General features: G+C 44.1%; 1 long non-coding RNA gene across 1 annotated transcript in view; it reads left to right on the top strand.

Moving 5' to 3' along the window:
* Nucleotides 1–10590: 10590 nt before the first annotated feature.
* Nucleotides 10591–16938, top strand: part of LOC140849426 (uncharacterized) — a 50180-nt gene continuing 43832 nt past the window's right edge. The window contains exon 1 of the long non-coding RNA XR_012131186.1: nucleotides 10591–11078. This is a non-coding gene — a long non-coding RNA (uncharacterized lncRNA). The remainder of the gene's footprint in view (nucleotides 11079–16938) is intronic.

Raw genomic sequence — 16938 nt, forward strand, 5'->3', positions numbered from 1 at the left:
CAAGGGATTCTGGCGCTGCTGGGATATAGTCCCGAGCAGAGAAAAGTCCTGGCATAGGGGTCCTGGGGGAGCCTGACCAGCTGGTTGGCTGGTCATTGGCTTTTCTGAGGGCCAGTGAGGTTTGGCAGCCCTGATATGAGATGCTGCTGCCTGGAGCAGTCTCCTGGTGTTTCCATTATGGGCCCACAGGAGAACATTTTGCACATTGGGAAGATGACTGACTGTCCCTCTTGTTGTGCCCCTTCTCCAGCTGATTCCTTCTCTGAAACTTCCTGGGACTGGACTTTGTTTTGCAGGGGTGAGGTTTGCAATTCCAGGTGGGAAAAGTGAAGGCTGGTGGTGTGAGGGGTCTTAGAGCTGATGGGGGCTCTCCAGGCTAGCTTTAGGAGCAATAGCATGGACATTCTCGTCTCTAGCTCTGGGCCTCCTTTGTCCAGTCTCAATTGTTTGCACCAGTGAGTCAGTATCGTCATAAACTTCCCACAGGGCTGTGGTGTGCTGGTGGGACTGAAGAACAGTGTCAGGCTAGGCGAGCATCAGTCAACTGTGCACCACCTTCAGAGCAGCCACAGGAGATGGTGGTGGGAGATGGGGTAGGTTCTACATTCATTCTTTCCTAATGAGCGAAAGCTTTGCTGCTCAAAAAGTGGCTGCTGGGCCGGCTGCATCAGCATTACCTGGGGCCTAGTTCAAAGTTTCAGGATCTTGGGCCCCACCCTAGACCTAGACCTATTGATTCAGAACTGTAGCAGGGGGATGTTTCTCACACTAATGTGCATAGGAAACACCTGGAATCTTGTTAAAATACAGGTTCTGTTTTAGTAGGTCTGGAGTGCAGTCCAAGATCCTGCCTTTCTAACAAGCTCCCAAGGGATTCCAGTGTTGCTGGTCTGTGAACCACAGTTTGAGGTGCAAGCAGAAGATTTGGAGCAGCAACAGATGGAAGCTTCCTGAAAAACAGTACTCCAGCTTTGGACTGCTCTGCAGTAAGGGTGCTGAAAAAGTTGCATTAAGTATCATCAGGGACATAAGATGGGGACTAGTGGAGGTTTTACAGGAGTGGCTGTTATTCCTAGGGCAGCCAATTAGTAATTACCATCATCCAGAGATGCTATTTCTGGGAACTTCCAATTGGAGCTGGCACCAAAAGAAACTACCAGAGGAAGAATCAAATTAATAAGAGTTGGAACTCTCTTTGCATCCCAGCCCAGGTCACACTCGAGAATGAGGGAATTGGTCCTTTGTATTAGTTGCTATCTGGAGGAGAGAACGAGTGTTTCCATACACTTCACACTGAAATTAGAAAATAATGTTCCATCAGCATCCCTCATGGGGCTGTATAATTCTTTACTCCACAAATATTTGTTGAGCTCTTACTTTGTACCAGGAACTCTTCTAAGACTTAGATTTGGAAGTCTAGGAACTGAGTGGGGCTCCAGACAGCTGTAGAGACCTCGAATTGCACCCCAGCCCTCATCAAAGGGGACACCATAGCCTGAGACAAGAAGGTTATGCTGGGATGGTGCCTATGAACATCTTAGCTATTATATAAATACCGAGCCTAACATCAATTGATGTCAGTTTCAGAAATAAAACTATATATGATTCATTTGGAATCAGGCAACGGAAAAGCCAGTGCTATTAGTGGAAGGAATTTGATACCACTGAGCTCCTCAGGAACAAAAGCTAAGTACATGACATTTGGGAATATGAGCTATGGAAGATATTGTAGGACTCCACTGGGGCTGCAATATGACTGAATTGCAAGTTTGGAAAAGGTTTGATTCTAGGCAGGGACTGTAGTGGGAGCTTGAACCCTGGGGTATACAGAAGGCCTTTGCCCTTGTCATGTGGAAGTTCCTTTCCAGGCCCACCCTGTGAACCAGTGTCTGCAGAAGAGGTATTCCAGGCCTCTGCTGCTCCCAGACACCTTATAAACAATGTTCCTTGTGACTTGAAGAGCTGTGGCCACCTGTGAAGGCAGTCAATATGCTTGCTAATGGCCCAGGGGCAGGGGAATGTTGAACAAAATCACCAAGAGGAGCTCTGACACCTCAGTAGAGCTCAGAGCACAGTCTGACTCATTATGAGCAGCAGCAATTGAGAACCCTTTGAGGAAGCCACTCTGGTTCTCCCCTTTTACAAAGACACATGAGAATCCGCAGCTCACCGATGTTAAATGACTTGTATAAAGTTATAGGGTAATACCTATCAGTGTAGAAGAACAGAGGTTTTCTAACTCCAGTACCAACACTACCCAAAGCCTTGTAGAACTGGAGTTAATGGGGAGGGAAATGAGAAGAGATTAAGAAAGACTACAGAGGGAAAAACCTGTCATTATAGTTGGGGGAGTGTGTGCAAAAGGAGACGTGTAACCATCTCCATTTGAGGTGCCTCTGTGTGGGGGGCACACACAACAGGCTGGGGGAATTACAAAGGAAATGGAAGACTGGGCTCCTCTGGACAAAGGCGTGTGCAGTATCGCTGTGGAATAGGGCAGATACAATGGCTGTACACACTAATCCAGGAACATACGCACAACACATCACCTAAGTGATGACAGCTGTTTGAGGAGCCAGGCGGCAGGGAGGAGAGGAGAAGGCTCAGAGGTAATTGGAAAAGTGTGCGGGCAGAAGAGAAATTAGCAGAAAGCAGCAGCGTTAGCATCTACCAGAGAATTGCACTCCTGCCAAGGCAGGTTGAGGCAGGCTCACTGGGGCCAAGATCGAACCCTGCAAAGGACTCCAGCATCCTGGGACCGGGAAAGCAGAGCATGAATTCTCCTAGTCAAAGCTGGCTGAGAAGTAGAGGAGTAAAGGAAAGTAATGCACAAAGTGAAAGGAGAGGCCAGCAAGCAGAAGGGCTGGTCAGAACCCATGTGCAGTTTGGAGCACAGTTGTGAGAGCAGAGAGGTAAAACAAGTTAAACCCCTTACCTCCCCCTTTCCTGAGTATCCTACATTCCATTTCAGATTGTTTATGCTAAGATTTTCAACTCCTGTTGACTATGCTATCTAGTAGCAAAGGCCTCTTTTAGCTTCCAACTTTGTAAAATGTTTTTGAAGGCTCAAGTCAGGATGAAAATGCACAGAATAAGATTCTTATTCAACAAACAAAGCCAACCCTACTTCTCCAAGCCAAGAGAGATTTTTAATATGTTCGATGGACCCAAAGCAGAGGGGGGAATAATGTAGCACCGTACCCAGCAGCTGGCTACATTTCCCTAGGAACATGAGGCAAGTCCGCATCTGAGAGGGGTGGCAGACCCCATGCACTGCCCTCTACCTGCCTGTTCCTCTTTGTTGAGAGACACAGGTGTGTGTACCCTGCAGAGCATGAACCCCTGTTCCTTTTAATAGAGGGGCTATGCTCTCTGGGCAACCTCTGTTCATTCAGGTGGGACCTATGGGGAGAGCATTCATTGCATAGGTCCCTCACATAAAACAGCATAGCTGGGCCGAGACTAAAAGGGAGCATGCTTGCTGGGGATCAGAGTTTTTAATGTATTTCATTGGCTCAGCATATCAGAGAACAAGGCCTTGGAAGTAAGGTGAACACATTTGCACCTCCTTCCAGGAAAGCAACGTGACGCATGCCACTGAGTGACCAGGAATCATGCTGTATGTCATGCACATCTGTCTCATTTCCAGTTACAGGCCTGAGGGAACAGCCTGCACTCCCACAGACCCATCTGAATCTGGCTTCCACCTGTACCAGGATAGCCTGCTGAACTGTATCTCTCAGGATGGGGTCAGCAATCAACTCCACAAGTTTCCCAGGTAATTCTGATACCTGAAAAACTCATGACTTGGAAGGACTGCATAATAACAGAAAAGGCTTAGAAATAAATTTTTAGAAAATTGTTCACACTCTCAATAACACATGAGCTTAATGAAATAGGCACAAAAAGCCATAGCTAAGACAATTCTGAATGAAGGGCTAACAGGGCCCAATAACCACATCACATGCTACCACATAAAATGAAAGTGTTGAGGAGAGGTTGCTGAGCCTGGTAAGAAGGGGTCACAAGCAAACACTTGAATAACAAACTAAAACCTGCACCAGACGCATACATAGCAGAACTGGCAGGTTAGAACTTAAATCAGTAAGGTGGAGGATCAGCCTAGAAACTCCTCCAGAGGATAGAGACAAAGAAAACAATGTATTTTTAAGTGAGGCAAAAGATAGTGAGTAAGAAGGTATTGGAGAGCCAACCTAAGAACTTCAGGTTTCCTGAAAAAGAAACTAGACTAGTTAGAAATAATCCAAAAGAAAGAAAACTTTTCAGAGAAGGAAAGAGCCCCGAATTTGCCAATGCAAAATGCTCCTTGGTTCATCCAAAAAGTTTTCTGAAAAAGTACGCTAGCAAAACCTTGAATCACAAGGGTGAGTGAGTAAATGCACATGCACCTATAGCCAAAGATGCCCGCAAATGAAAGAGATCAGACAAGCTTTCAACTTGCTTCTGCAACTGAAAATGCCAGAAACCAATTAAACCCCTTACCTCCCCCTTTCCTGGGTATCCGACATTCCATTTCAGATTGTTTATGCTAAGATTTTCAACTCCTGTTGACTATGCTATCTAGTAGCAAAGGTGCTGTGTTTACAGGAGTTTTAGTTGAAAATTTATAAACCAGGAACACTGTATTCACATTGTCTTTCAGCTGTGAAGTCAACAGGAAGGCGATTCTAGACACAGAGTCCCCAAATATACTTCTAATGGTATTGCACCTTGAGGAAGTTATTTGAAGATGTACTCTGGCTGACTAATGATGACTCAGAATTAAGATCCCAAGAACAAAAAAGTAAATCATACTATGAAAGACTAGCAAGGAGAATTTGAATGACAAAGCAAAGAGTTAAACCTAAATAATTGTTGTCAATGTGTATCTGGATATAAATGTCAACAATAATTCTTAACAATTCTGAAACCCTTAAAATAAAACACAGACATTACAACAGGGATGGGAAATGGCAGAGAAGGAACTCAGACAATGCCAAAACCGGGAGCAAAAGGAAAGTAAAATATCAAATTTTAACTGTTATGACTGATTTTCTCAGATAAAAGAAAATGTGTCTATAATTGAGTGTTATTTTTTTTAAAAGAAAAGAATGGAAAGCTCCTGGAAATTAAAAAAAAAAAAGGGTAGCTGAAATGAAAAGATCTATAGAAGAGTTGAATAAAGTTAATGGAAGTTCCCAGAAAGTAGACTCAAAGGAGATGGAAAATAGGAGAAAAAAGAAAAAGATAATTTAAGAAATTTGATGTATAACTAGTAGGAGTTCCAGAAATAGAGGATGTTGAGAATATTGGGGTGAAATATCTGAAGACTTAAAGCAAGAATATTACCAGAACTAAAACACAGGTCTCCAGAGTGAAGGACCCATGCAATAAATGGAAAAGGACCTACACTGAGGCATCAGGGTGAAATTTCAGACCAGCACAGATAAAGAAGTTACCCTAAGGCCTGCCAGAGAGCAAAAACAGGCCACATACAATATTAGAATAGGAGTAAGAACAGTATCAGAATGTGCCAGGAGTAACACTGTACACTGAACAAAAATGAAGCATTCCGTATAATGTGGAGGGGGCATAATTTCACTCTATAATTCTCTGCCAAGTTTTTGTTTCCTCTGAGTCCCCATCCCTATCTGTTGTAATATCTGTGTTCCATTTTAAGGGTTTAAGAATTGTTAAGACTTACTGTTGACACCTACATCCGGTTATACTTTTACAACAGTTATTTAGACTTAACTCTGTGCTTCACCATTTCAATTCTCTTTATCAGTCCCTTATATTCTGATTTATTTCTTTGTTCTTGGGATAACAGACTAATGCTACTTTAAGAGATGCTGGGACTAAAATGATTTACCTTCCTACACCCTTTCTCAGGAAGGTTCTATAAGAGGATGTGCAGTATTAAAATGAGAAAATAAATCTACATTTAATAGTCCTCCTGAAAAGCAAAACAACTGATTGCCAAAGGACAGGTGAGTAGGAATTAGTGAAGCCAGACTTAGAGCACAGATCTTTTCACTTCTAGTCTGATGTGGTTTCAGTATATTGGGATGACAGAAATGGGTACCACCACCAGCGTCTGTCTCCGCCATCTACCCATAGTGCATCACTCTGGACGAAGGAGCCCAGAGGCAGTCATAGAATTGTCAGCCCGGTACTCTCTCCCTGGATTGGTACTGACCTATGAGTTGAAGGCTACTGGTCAGCCCCACACCACACTGTGCCACCTTCAGGTGCATAGGCTCTAGGATGTTAAAGAATGCAAGCTGGGAGAGGGCAAGGACCATGCTTTTTCACCACTTTATGTCAAGTGTCCCTGGCTGGTAGTGGTGCTCAATAAACATTTATTGGACTTTCTGCAAGGAAATGTATTGAAATTACGGTCATCCCTTTGACTATACTCATTTATTTATTCATTCACTTAAAGTTTTCTCAAAATCTTATGAACTCAAGCATTCTGGCTGGGAGATGGAAGATTTAGGGCAAAAAAATGAAGGAAGAAGATAGCATAAAACTTAGACTGGATGGGAGCATACTCCCCAGCTGGGCCAAGTCGCCTGGCTGCTGCTTTCCCCAGCCAGGAACGAAGCAGCAGTTTTGAGTCCCAGAAGATCAGCACATGAAAGGAAATGGGCCAGTGAGTGAGCCAAGTAGAGGGAACAGCCAGGCCCTGGTGGGGAGCAGGTTGGGGTTATCTCATTTAAGGTTGCCTATCACACGTACTTTCACCTGGGTGGGACAAGAAGCCTGAGAAGCAGGGAGGTGGGTGGGAGGACAGAAACTTGGGAAGGTGTGCCAGACCTGAGGGGGCCTTGGAGATGGGTCTGGGAGGAGTGCTTGGAGAGGTCAGATGGTGTTCGCTCCAGAGCTGGGGAGCCGGGCTGGGTGGGCCAAGGCGCGAGAGATGTAACCATGCTTGGCTTCTGAGGACTCGAGGCCAGGGGTGGCAGACGAGGTCGCATGCCAGCTGACTTGGAAATCTGAGCACTGGAACTTGAAGGAGCACAGAGTGGGCAAGCGGAGCTCAACAGGCATGCCAAGGGGCCCCTCTGCAACCCTAACCCTCCCAGTGACTGCAGCTGTCTGTCCTTTGAAATTTACACAAAACGATTTTCCTCCTTAGAGCTAAGCTTCAGCCTAGAAACTGAAGTTTGATATTGAGGATTAATGCTATTTGGTACAGTAGTTCTAATGCTGGAGGCACATTAGAGTTGTCTGGAACATTTAAAAAAAACAAAACATAATGCAATGCCTGGGCCCACTAGAGACCAATTAAATCAGGATTCCTGGGTATGCAAACTGGGCATTGGTCTAGGTTTAAAGCTCTCCCCAGCTGATTCTAATCTCTGCTAATCTAACGGAAGGGAATTTGGAGGCAAGCAGGAGGCCTGGCTACAGAAGTGTGGTTTGTAGACCAGTGTCTGCAGACTGGAAGCCCGCTGAAAATACAGCATCTTGGCCTCCCCCAACCACCCAGGGATCCTGGATCAGAATCTGCATCTTAATAAGGTCCTCAGAACATCTGTGGGCACTTTAAAGTTTGATTGTCACTGTTAGAAGGAACAAACCACACAAGTTCTCAGCTGTGACTTGTGAAAACAGCCAAAGAATCAGAGAGCTAGAGGGATCTTAGCCCCTTGATCCAGAGATCCCGGTCCCCCTACACCTGCCAGGCAGAAAGGTGAGAGTCAGGGAGGTCTGCCACCCAAACAGATCACACAGGCGTTAGGGACTCTAAACAAAATAGGAGACAGCAGGAAGTAGTGAGGACTGAGGGGCCAGCACACAGCCCTGCCAGGTAAGGGGAATATAACTCAGCTCCTGCCACCCTACTGCCCTGAGGGGTGCCTGCTCCTGCGGCCATACTGCACAGAGCAGCTGCAGTTGCTCTGTGAAAGGACAGGTACCATGTTGCCAGACCTTCCAATTTTTCAAGAGAAGATGGAAATGTAGATTTTAACATTAAATCTCCTGATTTTTGAGTGTTGGCAACTAATTCACACTTACCAAATTTCCAAATCACAACATACTATGGGGGCAAATCACACCCACGGAACACTCATCTAATGAAACCCTTTCCTATTACAGATGAAAGAATAGAGTTCGGTGTTCTGGTCCTCACATTCCATGAGAGAGTAACTCCAGTTTAAACATCATCTATTTTCCTAATTTTGTTTTAGGTATTCGGGAGCTGCTGTCTTACAGGGTTCTAGAGCCACTGCAGCAGGAAATGGTTCCAAGGTGGGGTCCGGGAGAAGTTTCTCTGCAAAGGCAACAAAGAAGCTCAGATTTGATTGCCAGATGTGTCAACTGTTTTGTAAGCCCCCAGTAATCTCCCAGAGGGGCAGACCAAAACCTTTCAGTTGACATTTCCTTCAACACCAGGTTTGTTTTGGGAGTCTGGGCCAGGCGACAAGGATGGCACCAAGAGCTTGTTTTCCCAATTGAAGTCAAAACATTTGCTGAGCAACCCCATAAATTGGCTAGACGAAAGTAAATAGGAAGGAGAGCCAGGGGAAAGGTGAGGTGACCACGCAGCCGAGGGTGAAAGCAGCACAGAGGGAAGCACACGGGAAAAGAGCGTGCAAAGAGGATGTGGGGACAGTTGAGCCAGCCAGTCAGGTACCATGGAGCAGGCCTTCCTTCCATTCTTTACCAGTTAGTTAGCACTTGCTATGCACCAGGCATAGCTCTAGCTGCTAAAAACACAAGAGTGAACAAGACCAGCCAAGTTCCTGCCCTCCCAGAGCTCGCTCCATTTTTCACATCCCACATCTTCCACCTGAGCATCTTAGTTATCATTGCCTCCCACAGCCACATCACAGCCAGAGGCCTATTTTTAAGCCACATCGTATTCACATCTTGCATCATTTTCACATTAACCATCCTGGATCTAGGGATCCTGACACACTTTGATCTTTTCAGACACTTGGAAAATTCCGAGGCCTTAATACCACCTTGTCATCATCAGACCTGCGTGGGATATGAGGTGGGGAGTCTACTATGATCAGCATTTGTTTTGGGGTTGCATGTCCAAGAAAGTTGGGAGATATCAAGGAATATTGTCTTGTCTTTTTCACCTAAAATGGAATTGTTGTTAGATGTTTCATTCCAAATCCTCACCCTCTATGATTTTTAAATTTATGAAATTTTCTTGGCATCAAAGTGCTCATCTTTAGTCTGTGCACTAAAGATGCAAAGTGGGTGTAATTACTGGTTTGTGTGATAGAATTTTTGTTCAGTTTATTTTCTTTATCAAGAAAAAGAAAACAAGAGAAATGATGGTTTGTGGATGACTAGGAGCCTTAGTAAATTCCCATGTTTATATCCATAGAAGTAAATTTCTCTAGACCATGCTATTAATTATCAGTGCATGGGTAAATATCTGCATTTATAAATCCTCACATTCCATGAGAGAGTAACTCCAGTTTAAACAGGTTCTGACATACCTGTCCTTTAGCTACCCACACTGGGGGGCGTGGAAGGAGGGGGACGACAGGCAGGTGGGGAGGCATTCAGAGGGCTGAAGGAGAAGCCCCTACTCCCACCCCAGGCCCACTGCATTTATATGGCAGCAGTAAATTACTAAAATAATTCACCTATTGGGCATTAATAATAGATACAGTTATTATTTTCCAGGAATTTGCTTTATTTTTCCTTTTAGTATTTCTGATTTATTCAAACCATAATGACAATAGTGAAATTCTACCCTGTCGGTGGAATCTGATATGCTCACAAGGCCCAGAATATATACTGAATAGGGGATTGTGGTGTCATCACATTGCTTCTTATGGGGTGTGAGGTCTTGAAATTCATTCTTTAGGTGTTCCCATGCCTTACCAGGGAAATCAGGGTAAGTCCTCTCACTGCATGCTCCACTCCTGAGCCTATGCTTTCTCGTACACAACATGGCTCATTCCCTCCTGGAACTCTGCCCACTCCCCTTCAAGCCTTCGCCCGGCTCGTGGCTTGCCTCCCTTTAAGTCTTTCTCATATAGAAAGTCTTCCAAAGACATATCGTCAGTGCTATGCTAGAGAGACCCAACTCACAGTCACAACACAGGGCAGGAACTACTGATGAACCACAGACCCAGGGACTGAAACAAGGTACGCACACCCCTGGCGCCTGCCTGGCTAAGGCAGACACATGAGAAAACTACCTTCTGTCTCCACTGCTCTGCTGGAAACAAAGTGGCCATGCTCACTGCCTGGGCAGCCAGAAGCCCAAACCCTCTGGACAGGCCAGGACTCCCTGGATGCCGTGACTGGTGGTGTAGCTGTGTGAGTGTTCCCAGGCAAAATCAGGAGGCCGGCTGGATTCCCAGGGGCGGAGATCATTGCCTTGGTGTCTTGCCAATGGGTTTCAGCCCCGGGCAAGTTCACTATGGATTCAGTGTGATCAAAGAAATTGACAGCAAAACGTTTTTTGGGGTGAAAGGGTTTATTACCCGGCTTGTTCTCCCGGCGGCAGGTCAAGCACTAGCATCTCTACCTCTGTCCACAGCATTGGGCCGAGCTCTCTATATAGTGCAATAATAGCTTATTGCCTACAGGTGTGGAAGTGGTAGCCTAGCAACAGACCAGTTACATCATCAGGTGGTTTAAGTTCAGTGAGGATCCTGGCCATAGGAACCCCAGCTGGCCCACACTGGGTATCCTGACTGGCACAGTGCCTGTGACCCAAGAGCCCTCTGTGGGCATTTGCCAGCCCTTTTACTAAAGTTTTTGGTGCTTTTCCATTTCTCCTGTCCACCCACAGAGCCCTTAGGATTGTTAGGCATCTGTCCATCCACACAATGTGGAAGCAGGTCTGATAAGTCACCAACACTCTGAAGCTTAACAGGTCACCTCTTCCTTCTAGGAGCTCTTTTTATTTCTGAAGAGGCATAAGAATTATTCAGTAAGCAAGACTATCATTTTTTAAATAACGAGACAGATAAGGGCCACAGGGATCAGGCAGTTGAATTCTTTATCAATGCATCTTTCTTGCAGGAAATACTCACCTGTGGCAAGTACTTCTGACCACTGGATACACAACAGCTGTTCCCCAGGGCTTTCAGGTAATAAGGAGTCTAATTGTTCACGTGTGATTCGTGCTTTAAGAAAGCTGGGGCTGCCCTTAGTCTTGATCAGTTTAAGTTGATCACGGTGATTCCATTCCCCTTGTCGGCTTAGGAAAGGGCATGGTAACAATCAGAGCCAATAAGATGTGAAGGGAAGGTTTTTGAGGAGTGTGGGGAGAGAGTTGGCAAGTATTCCTTTTTCACAAGGAAATGTCAGCCTCCCTGGGGCCTTTGCATCTGTCGTGTGAGGATGGTTAGGGATGCTGCCACCACATGTGAACCACAAGAGGATGGGCTAGGGGACCGCAGCCGGCACCTGGAGGATGCACCACAGAGCATGAAAAACATCCGCTCCTTGGTGATGCTGCTGAGCCCCTGAGTCGTCCTGCCGTCCACCACCTCAGATCACTCCTCTCTTGAGAAGATAATACTCTTTATTGTTTAATTCCATTTTGGTTAAGTCTTTTTTACTTACAGCCAAGTAACTAAACATGAGAAAGCCAACTTTGATCCAAAGATTGCCAAGCATATAAGGACACCAGGTGAAGTGAGTCTACTGAATTCTTTCAGTGATGAATAGCTACACGTCTAATCATCCGTTTTTCCTAAAGGGACCAAGACAGTTGAATCCTCCAGTGAATTGTCCCTTTCCCTGATCTCTGTGAGGTGAACACTGCCAAATTTAAACTCCATTTTGGGGAACCCAGGAATCTTTTGAGGTGGATTTAAACCCTGAGAACCAAAGGATTTCTCCTAGGTTTCTGAAGTCACAGTCTGTCATCTGTCCACATTCCCTCTTCTGTCCAGTGGCTGCCATGGTCTGGGTTCTGACATACCTGTCCTTTAGCTACCCACACTGGGGGGCGTGGAAGGAGGGGGACGACAGGCAGGTGGGGAGGCATTCAGAGGGCTGAAGGAGAAGCCCCTACTCCCACCCCAGGCCCACTGCAGTACTCTTGGCCCTGTACTGTCAGCCAGTGGATTTTCTTGTATGAGGAAGCTTTCTTTGGGGAGAAATATTTTTTTTTCACTGTCTGCTAATTTCCTTTAAATTGATCTCTCTGTTTAAATTTTTATCGTTGCTGTAAAGGAATCCAGTGATTTTAGATACTCTATTTGCAGTTCTAACTCTATGCACCTTCCTCAATCTAAACTCTTTTCAGGGTCATTTGTTAGTTGCAAATGGGGTAAGAGTAAACTGTCCTTCCTAGGCAGAACTTTGCTGATGAATAGCAACTAATGTTAAGTCCTGGTAGGAAACAGGCTTTAGATAGCAGGGTGTGAGCACGAGGACCATAGTCCTTGATGGGGATGGGTTTATCAGCCTCCAGGTGGAAATGGCCCTTCTAGACATGGAGAATGAAATCAGTACATCATGTATTAAACAAAAACATGTAAAGGCTTCTAAAAGAGGCCAAAAGAGTGCCCAGGTCAATAATGACATGTAGGCATTACAAGGCAAACTAAACAAGGGTCTCTCAGAGGGTTGCTGGTCCTTTACGGCAGTGCTACAGTAGAGAGTTACGCAGAGATGCTGAGGGCTCACCTATTCCTGGACAGCATGATAGCTTTTCATGTGTCCTGTGTCAGGGGGAAGGTAGAGATAAACCAAGACAAAAGACAAAGAAGTCATTGCTCAGTTCTGAGTTTCAATGTAGATTGCATACGTCTACAGAAGAGACAGTAGTCTAAAAGCTAAAGTGCTTTGATTTTCAAGAGGCAAGCTTTGTTGGGAAAGAATTTCTGTGGCATTCCAACATCTACCTTTGGATACCCAGAGCAAAGGTAGAGAACTGGCTGCACAGTGTTTACATATTAAGCTTAAAGTGGGGAAGAATGCATGCTGACTGGTGTACAGGTGTCTGGTTTGTACAGAAAGAGGATAAAACCCCTCTCTGGGTAGATGAAGGAGTAGGGAGAGGATGGAGAGAGAAATGTTTAGATGCTCGCAGTAAGTGCTGTTCCCTGTCAGCTACCGGAACCAACACACATCAGATGAAACCCAGAAGGTGAAAATAGAAACCATGGTAGATTCTAGATTTACTCATTCAACAAACATTGAGTGCCTTTGGAGGTCCTGGCACTTTTCCTGGTGTTTGAGCTATATCAGTAAACAAAATAGAGGCCTGCCTTCCTGGAACTTATAGTCTAACTAGGAAGACAGATGTAACCAAAGAACACAATGAATTACTTGGTGTGATCTGGTGATAAAAAGTAGGGGAAGATAAGGATTCAAAGCCAGATTGAAATTCAAAGCCTGGACCCTTAACAATGTCACTGTAGTTTTTTGTTACAGATTTTTTGACTATGGGAAACCTACAAAGAACCTGCTTTCATTAGTGATAATAAGCAACTGGGTCCAGGCCCTTCCTGAGGCAAGGGACACACATGTGTAACATGTCTTGAACGTAATGAGAATCATCCATGAAAATACTTAAGTGGGGGAAACAGGCCCCAGGGGAGGCCACACTCACAGTGTATCCTGGAGCCTTATGTTCTAAACTCTTTTTGGAAAAGGAAAGGACACCCACAAATTAAATCCAAACAAAATGGCCCAAAGAATGAGCAATAGCATGCATCTGGACCCTGGGGGTGCCGACCCTCAGCTAGACCAGAGCTTCTCTTGGCAGGGGGTTGGTCAATTGCAGATGCAAACCCACTCCTAGCCTCTCCCCATCAGTCACTGCCTAGCACTGCAGGGGCTTCCCAAAACATTCGTATGTGTTTTCTTGTTCTCTAAACTCACAACCAAGAAAATATCCAATAAGTAAAGTTACCCATGACATATAATTTTATCCACATTTCTTACAAAGGTGGTCTCCTCCAGACTTCAGTGACTAGTTGAAACCATCAGGAAGGGATTACTGTTGTTATGATACATGTGAACGGTTGATTATATGAGATTCTCATTAGCCTTGGCATATCGCAGGCTACCCATGTGTCTGGTGGTTCATGTGCGTGCATGTGCACACACACACATCTACACAGAATGTAGAAGGAGGGATCAGTTGATAAGTGCCTCCCACAGAGTAGGTGATCATTTAACATATAATGCAGAATTGAAATGTAAAATTTCTTGGCCTTGCCATTCAGCCTAAAAGGCTATCTCACCCCAAGAGAGAGAATAAATGTCTGTAGAAATGTAGCACATGTATTGTTTTGGGTGGCACTGAGCCATTCTCCACCCACAGACAGGGCACACAGTTCAACTCTGACCTGTCATTACAATGCCATCTCCCTGGCCATAGTGATCAGCCTAGACAGGGACACGGGGTCCAGCCTGGGTCAGTGACAGTCTTCTACAGGACTTAGGTGGGCAGTATCTGAAAAGAGACATGTTCTTCCACGTGGACTGCCAGACTGGTGGAATGTGAGCCTGGAGCTGCTTTGGCATCTTTGCCTCCCCGTATGGAGGGTCAGCCTGAGGATTAAACCAGGAGAAGAAGAACACAGTGTCCTGAGAGATTACTTGATCTCTGGATATAATTGTTCCCCAAACTAGATGAACTTTCCAGTGATACAAATTAATACATTTCCTCCTTCCTCAACAAGGGGTAAAATGGGTTTTTGTGATTTGCAACCAAATCAGTGCTAATACACACAGGATCAAAAAATAGAGCTGCCATTCCATTGGTTGAACATCTGTCGTATACCAGGCACAGTCCTAGGTGCTTTATGTGCAGTCTCATGAATTCTTCCCAACTGTACTCTGACTTAGAGGATGATATTCTATTTCAGAACAGGAGAGTAAGACAGGGCAGTAAGATAAAGTGGCTGTACAAAGACATGGCTAGCAACTAGTCTAGTGGTGACATGAATAAAGGACACTAAGAAACTGAGGAAACAAAATAGCAGCAGACTCAGAGACTCCAAGAAGGAACTAGTGGTTACCAAAGGGGAGGGGTGTGGAAGGGCGGGTGGGGAGGGAGGGAGAAGGGGATTGAGGGGTATTATGTTTAGTACACATGGTGTGGGGGGTCACGGAGAGAACAGTGTAGCACAGAGAAGGCACATAGTGGATCTGTGGCATCTTGCTGCACTGATGGACAGTGACTGCATTGGGGTATGGGTGGGGACTTGATAATATGGGTAAATGTAGTAACCACATAATTTTTTCATGTGAAACCTTCATAAGAGTGTGTATCAATCATACCTTAATAAAAAAATATTTTTAAAGAAATGAATAAAGGACGCTAAAGCTGCCAAGTCCATGCTCTTCCCACCAAGTGGTAGCATCATGGGGAAAAGATGATATCAGAACCCTAGACATCATCTATTAGTGCATCCTGGATATTTTTACCAATTCGTAAATGAGGATTAATAACACCTTATGAAATAAAGAATATGAGCAAGATTGGCAAACTCTAAGTCTGCACCAATGATTCTTCTATGGTAAAAAATACTTTATGGAAGTATAATTCACATATACAATCCATTCACTTAAGTATACAATTCAGTGTTTTTTAGTATATTCGTAGATCTGTGCAGTAATCGCACAATTTTAGAACACGTTCAGCACCTCAGAAAGAAACCCGCACCCTTTAGCGTCATCACCCTCTCCCTGCAGCTCTCATCCACCCCTAGCCCTGAGCGACCACTAGTCTACTTTCTGTCTTTATGGATGTCTTTCTTCTGGACTTGCATATATATAGAAACAAATATGTGCTCTTTTGTCACTGCCATTTTCAAAAAAACTGGGGAATAGTTGACACATGACATACTAGTTACAGGTGTACAGCATTACGATATGGTATTTTTGTATATTGCAAAATGATTCCAACAATAACGCTGATTAACATCTGTCACCATATAGTTATTTTTTCTTATGAAGAGAACTTTTAAATCTACTCTCAGCAACTTTCGAATATGCAAGAAGCATTTCTAACTCGAGTCAACATGCTGTACATTACATCCTTGTGACTTACTTATTTTAAACTGGAAGTTCATACCATTTGACCACCTTAACCCATTTCTCCCACTTCCCACCCTGCTTCTGGCAGTCAATCTGTTCTCATTATGAACTCAATTTTTATTTTTTATTACATTCCAAATGTAAGTGAGATCACACAGTATTTGTCTTTCACTATCTTATTTCACTTAGTGTAACACCTCAAGGTTCATCCTTTTGGTACAAATGGCAAATTTTCCTTTTTATGGCTGAATAATATTCCACTGTATATATGAATTATATATATAATATACACACATACATATTCCACAATTTCTTTATCTACTCACCCAACAATGGACACTTAGGTTGTTTCTATCTCTTGACTATTATAAATAATACTGCAGTGAATATGGGGTACATCTATCTTTTCTTTGGATAACTACCCAGAAGCAGAATTGCTGAATCATATGATAGTTCTATTTTACATTTGTATGGGGACATCAAAACTGGTTTCCATAGTGCTTACAACAGTTTACATTCCCATCAACAGAGCAGGAGGTTTCCCTTTTCTCCACATGCTTACTAATGCTTGTTATTCTTCTCTTTTGATAATAGCCGTTTTAACAGGTGTGAGGTGATATCTCATTGTGGATTTGATCTGCATTTCCCTGATAATTAGTGATACACCTTTCATGTACCTATTAGCCATCTGTCTTTGGGAAAAACTTCTACTCAGATTCTAAGCCCATTTTTTAATCAGATTGGCTTTTTTTTTTTCTATTGAGTTGTATGAGTTCTTCATACATTTTGGATTAGCCCCTCATCAGATGTATGATCTGCAAATATTTTTTCCCATTCACTAGGTTGCCTTTTCATTTGTTGATGGTTTGCTATGCATCAGCTTTTTAGTTTGATGTACTCTCTTGTATATTTTTGGCTTTTGTTATCTTTGCTGTTGGAGTTCAA

Source organism: Manis javanica, chromosome 1 (assembly GCF_040802235.1).
Source record: "Manis javanica isolate MJ-LG chromosome 1, MJ_LKY, whole genome shotgun sequence".
NCBI classification, from domain to species: domain Eukaryota; kingdom Metazoa; phylum Chordata; class Mammalia; order Pholidota; family Manidae; genus Manis; species Manis javanica.